General features: G+C 41.0%; 1 pseudogene; it reads right to left on the bottom strand.

Annotated features, from left to right (window-relative positions):
* Window positions 1–434: 434 nt before the first annotated feature.
* Window positions 435–996, bottom strand: LOC132002146 (transformer-2 protein homolog beta-like; annotated as a pseudogene).
* Window positions 997–6,370: the final 5,374 nt, after the last annotated feature.

Here is a 6,370-nt window from a genome sequence, read left to right as displayed (position 1 = left end):
TCTGAACAGTTTTGCTAAGCACTGATGTTAGAAAGAAAAGTAAAAACCAAACTTTATTGTTACTTTTTACCAGTTAGTAGCATTTTTACATACAGTCTTTGATCTTCAGAATACCCTGGATTCAGTAGAAAAATTTTTTAAATGAAGATTTGTACAATAGAAACTTCTCAGCAGTCAAAATTTAGACTGTAAAAAAATAGATGCAAAACATACTTTTCTGAAAACACTTAACTTGGAACAAAGCAGCGAACTACACAAATGCAGAATGAAATCAGCATTTCAACTCTACCAAAAGTAGTCATCATTAAAGGTGTAAAAGTCACCTAACTTCACAAGGCACTGTTCACTTTTTATACAGGAGACAATAAAAAATATTGTCCACAAACAGTATCCCAGCTCTAGGGTAGGCTTCAGAAAGTCTTCAACTTCATGCTTTAATAGTGATGAGGTGAGTATGTTTGAGATCTAGAATGTGATCTGTATCCTCCATGACTACAGTAAGGAGAAGGTAACCACCTTTCGGTAAATCTGATCCCTATCTTGAGCAGCTGTCCATCCTCCTCCTCCTCCTCCTCCTCCGTGTGATTTGCTGTAGTAGTCTCACTCATCATAGCCTCGATCCTATCCTGTCATAGTAATCCTGACGGTGTGAACTGCCATAGCTAGGTCTCCCCATGTAAATCCCTGGTGTCGGGGTATGTGGTCTTTTTGTTATAGAGAAATAAACTCTGATCCCACATCCATCAAGTTCCATTCCATTGGCACGCTCTTTTGCTTCCTTGGCATCATCTACATTTTCAGAATGCACAAAGGCAAATCCTCTTGAACGTCTAGACTGCTGGTCTTATACAATGGACACATCAGCAATGGGGCCATATTTAGAGAATACTTCTCTTAGATCTCTTTCTGTAGTGTACAAGCTCAATCCAAATACTCCAAGACAGCAGTTGGATCAGGATTTGCCCAATTCCCAACATGATGCCTGCGAGTGGACATGGAAGAGTGACGGTGGCTAGGCCGTCTTCGATAATCTCAATTGTAAGACCTGCTGTCGTCTATGGGAGCGAGACCAAGATCTTGATCTTGTGTAATGCCTTCGAGAACTTCTTCGTCTGGATCTAAACCAAGATTCAGATCTGGAATGCCTGGAATCTGCCTTGGAGCGAGACCTTGCTGGGGTATGCCTTGCAGATTTCCCAGATCCATGAGCACTTCCACCTCTGGAAGCAGAACAGGATTCCCCTCACTGTAGTTCTGCTAGCTGCTGTCGCTCATGACTCCTTGCTGTTGCCATTGTTCAACGTGCTTCATTTCAAGCTGCCAAACTCTCGTGCCTTCTATATGGAGGCTCCGCTGCAGTCTCTCAGAAAGCAACATTCCCGAACCGCTGAGTGCTGAAGTGCTCTGCACCACCTCTGCATGGGCTCTCAAGAATAAATATTTTTAAAGTAAAAGTGTGAACCAGAAAACATTCACTATTTCTTTGGTTCTCAAATGGATTATGAAAAGTGGCTTTTTCATTAGGATATACAGTTGTCCAGTAGACTATTTTAGAGCACAAACATAAATCTTAAACCCATTGCTGTTAAGATACATATTATAGTAATATCCCAGACAGATGTAAAAAGCCTCCAGGAGATTTTATGATGTGCTTTCTTTGACTGCCTATATTACTGTATGGAATTTACACTTTGTAGTGGCAGCAACATACAGATGTGCATATGTGTGTTTTCCCCCATTTCCTTTACCATGTAAAACTTCGTCTTCTCTGCAGAAATGTACATGGAGAGATTGCCACTCTCATCTATCTGTCTTGCCATATAATTTTTACAGCTGTTCCTCAGTTGTTAATATATTTCTGTAGAATATGTGTAAATAGACATGAGCAAACTGTCTAAAAGTTATTCAGCTAGTCAGTGAACCATGTAATCTGTTGGTTCAGAGACAACAGATAATAGAGTGAGATATTTGCTTTACTATCCACACACTCCATGTAGCATCTGGACTCCAAAAGTCAATTTGTGTTCTGTTGGGGCATGTCTCATCACACTATATTATCACATCAGGGATAGGAAATTTGGATAATGACTATCTGATTTACAAAAAAAAAAAAAAAAAAAAAAAAAAAGGAGACTATTTAGTGAATTCAATGTCTGTAAGGTGGGAATTTTGAACTAGAAGTTGGTTCCATCCTTGGTTAATTTGATACTCTCAGTGTTTCATCACTGTTTTCCTCTCTTTTTAACAATGTAAGTTAGAAATAACCTTGTTAATTAGCATCTATTTTTAGGTTGATGACATGACACAGCCAAGACAGAGTGGGAATAATCTAGGACTACCACAGCACAAGCAATAAAACTCTTCTAAAGGGAAGATAGAGGATCACTTAGAGGTGGCACCGATTTTGAATAGACAACTGTTAGGTAAGAGACACTTTTGGGAGGCATTCCTCTTTTTTGGCGCAATGCAAGTAAACATTGGGGCATAGCATGTTCCTTCCCCTTCTTAGGACCTTTCACTGGCTCCCTACTATCTCAACAATGAAGTCCAATTCCCTCTGTATGAGGTTCCAAGTATCTTTATTTCTGTCTGTCCTCCCACCAAATCAGACTATTATAACTCCTCTTCCCCACCCCGGCTGTGCCTCTGTGTGTGCAAAACATTTTTAAATCTGCCTTGACAATATTGTTTCCCCCATCGTTTCTACCTGTTCCTTTCCCATCTATCTCATAAGGCTACCTCATTTTTTCTCTTCCTGATGGAGCACTTACTGACTTCTGGCTAGAAGTGATCTCCTAGCACTTCATCTTCACCTCTCATAAGGCAATTAACACCTTCTTCACTTACTTTGTGTGTATACATATTTCTCCTCTTAGACTGAAATCTCCTATTTGTGGAATTGATAGCTGGTTAGTTGAATCAATGAAAGGATGGGGTAGAGAGAAATTCTCCAACAAAAGGGAGGGCATCTGTCCAAGGTCTAAGTCATGGTGCTTTTGAACTTCTGGAATAACCTGGAATCCATCAGTCCTCTCCCTAGTACCACCCCTCAACTCCATAGCCTTGGATAATTATGGATAAAGGGTTGTATTCTGATTTTTAGTTCATAATTATAGTCTTCCTTATGCAGGAACTGTTACTTATATGGCCTCAGTAGATGGGTTGTCTGAGTGGATTGACCTGGGGCAGAACCTGTATATTGGGTGGGCAGGAGTGGGGAAATCCTGGGGGGTGGGTCTTGAGGCTGTGGTCTCCGGCTGGAGAGCAGATCCTATTTTAGAGTTGCTTTGTATTCCAGTCTATGCTCCTCTTTCTCATCTCTCCGTTTCTATTTCAGATCTATCAATATGACACAATTTAGCACATATTTGGCTCATTTGCAGTAGCTCTGCCTTCCTATCAAGCTGGAAGTTACTTGAAAGCAGGGACACTTTACCGCCATTTGTTGTTGTTAAGACCCAGTGCAGTTCCTGGGGCCGATGGACACTCAGAAGTCAGTTGATTTATTCATTGATAGGTCAGTCTGTTAGTTGGTGGATCATTTGTATTCATGAAAGAGTTCCTTATTGGGCACCTGCAGTGTTCAAGGCACTGGGCTACATACCTCAGCAAACAGAATGGATAGCTAAGTTGCGGACTTGAAGAGTAGTGCAGTCCAGCAGCTGTCATTGAAAGAACAGTACGATGTCTGTCCTAAGAAAGGTACAGCGAGGGGCCATCAGCCCATAATCTTCTCTATCAAATTTAGAAACATTTGGATTTAAATAAAATAAAATTAAATTTTAATTAAATTTAATTAAATTCCAGGCCCTGAGTTTTATTGGGCTCCTATTGTCCATGGCACTACAGTAAACTGGCAACCAGGTAGAGGTTAAGAGCTGCTAAGCGTGTGCCTGAATGTGAGTGTGGTTGGGGAGCTCGGGTGAGGCTGTTGGAAGAACAGATGCGGAAGCATTGATTTGCAGTTTTTCCGGGTGTGGCCACTTACATATTTCAGATCTCAATTTTTTTTTTTTTTCCCAAGGAATTTCTTGTGATAGGCATTCATTGTATGAAATTTGGAAACTAGGTAAAAGTCCAATGAATAAAGTTAAAATCTTCTACTCTCTAACTCCTCATAAATAGCCATTGTTACCATTTTTGTGTATAATATTCTAGTTCTTTTCCAATTCGTGTCTGTTCATATATATTATAAATTAGGGTCATCCTTGAACCTGGATTTTGATAATCTCCTTCATTTACCGGTATCTTGTATGAACATGTCTTTGTATCATTAAATATTCTATGGCATGATTTTAAATGGCTGCTTTATAGTCCTCATATGTATATATCATAATGGATTTAACCAATACCTTACTATTAGACATTTATTTCTATTAAAACTGCTACAGACTAATTTTTAGGATAGATATGCTTAATGTTTTCCATTCCAATAACTTGGGTACTAGGACTGGGAGAGGAGGGTAGTATAGAAAGAAAGGAGATTGTAAGGTTGAGCAGGGTCCACATTTAAAAGCTGAGCTTTACCCAAGGGTGGTCAGGGGCCATTGAAGGATTTTAAAGCAGCGGATGGACAAGGTTAAATTTGCATTTGAACATGTTTCATTTTTCAAACACAGTCTCATTGCTGGTGGGCATCAGGTGAAGATGTGTATTTTGGGTGATTAAGAAGCACATCAGATGAAATGAGGCAAAAGTCCATGGTCTCCAGCCACCTGGCAGTGTAATAGCATGAAAATGACCCATTGTGGTTTTTTGTTTTTTGTTTTTAATTTATTTTTTTATGTCTGTCTGCAGTTGAATCTTCCCCACGTATGGTTTGGCCAGCCTGAGACTTAACATTTGGGAGCTGTTACTTTCATAATCAGAGATGGAATGATTTTCTAGGTCCATTGGCATAGAAAGGGCAAAACTTTTTGCCAGTTTTACGGAAGGAGTATCGTCTGAAGGCAGGATGCATACCTTCAAAATAGACGAGTTCCCAAGGAAATGTTTCACTGACATAAATGAATATGTATAAATAGTGTTTGGCTTGGGGAACAGTTAGGGGCTCAGCCTTCATTACATCACTGTAGCAGACAATGTTGGCTTCCTACCCAAAATGTGTCCATGTTCCACACACATTGGCTGAAGTGGCTCTTGCCTGTAGTTCTCCTTGGGGTAATCTTGATTGGTCCAGGAGAGTCTTGAGAATTCCATTCCCAAGCAAGTAATTTGTTTAGGGTTGCCTGTTTACCCTGGCTCCACACAACGGACATGAGTATGAAGGGAAATCCGCTGGAGACTTCTGGATATTGGTGCATGAAGATGGGACACGTGCAAACAAACCTGGGGCCTTGTGGGTTGCTTGCCAACAAGTTAAGGATAGCAGAGTGGAAGGGAAGACCTAGATCCTTGATGACACATTTGAACTTCTGAATTAACCAACGCTGGAGCCTCCCTACCGCAGGACTTCTTGTTATGCATGAGAATCCTTCAGTGGAGTTTTCTGTTACTTACAGGCAAAACCACCCTACCTGATGCCATCACCATATCTGTTTGGAAATACTACAAAACTCGGCAGCCCACAGCGCTGCGAACCATGCGTGTGCAGTGCTTCTGGTACTTGGAGCCTTGCTGTGGTGCGATAAATCTAACACTTGTATACCAGTTGTCCATTGGCACCATGCTTTTGTCACATTTGGTTCTTGAAATAACCTTGTGAGGTGGGGTGTTAATATATCACTAAGCATCAAGGTTCCAGACGGGTACTAATCTCATGCTTATCTTGGGGAATCTGAGGTGGAGAGTGTGCTCTTCATTGAAAATCTGACATCTCCCCGGAGTCCAGAAAAAGTTTGATTGGAACTGATGGTTGGTCCCTCATACCAAGTCATGGAACAAAGAGGATGAGCAGAAAGGCCACTTTTGGTTTCTCAGGAAGGATCTGGAGAGTGTAAGGCCCTAACTCTGACTCAGGACAGTGAAATGCCGGAGCTCTGTCTTGGGACAGAGATGCCGTTCCGTGGGGTGGCTCCTTCAGATCCAGTGTGTGTGACTTCCCGGTCCTCCTCCTGGCCTGTGGGTCTTGACTCCAGATTGAAGAGAGAGGGAGATAAAGAAATGGAGTTTGTTTGGTAAAAGAGTCTTAACAGGGAAGAACTGTAAAATATCAAACATATGCTATTCCTTTTGGGGGATCCTGATAAGCAAGTTGCAACGCTGGTAGAAAGGGAGATGTTTTCTATTTCAGGGAGAGCAACGAGGGCTGCCCAATAGGCACTGGGCAGTATTGGCCAAAAAAAAAAAATTGGGTGATGTCATAACTAATTAATTCAACAAACATTTATTGAACAGTGGCGAGCAAAACAGGTAAACTTTTTGTGTTAAA

Source organism: Mustela nigripes, chromosome 14 (assembly GCF_022355385.1).
Source record: "Mustela nigripes isolate SB6536 chromosome 14, MUSNIG.SB6536, whole genome shotgun sequence".
NCBI classification, from domain to species: domain Eukaryota; kingdom Metazoa; phylum Chordata; class Mammalia; order Carnivora; family Mustelidae; genus Mustela; species Mustela nigripes.
Note: the sequence above shows the minus strand (reverse complement) of the source record. Positions and strands in the feature narration are given on the sequence as shown.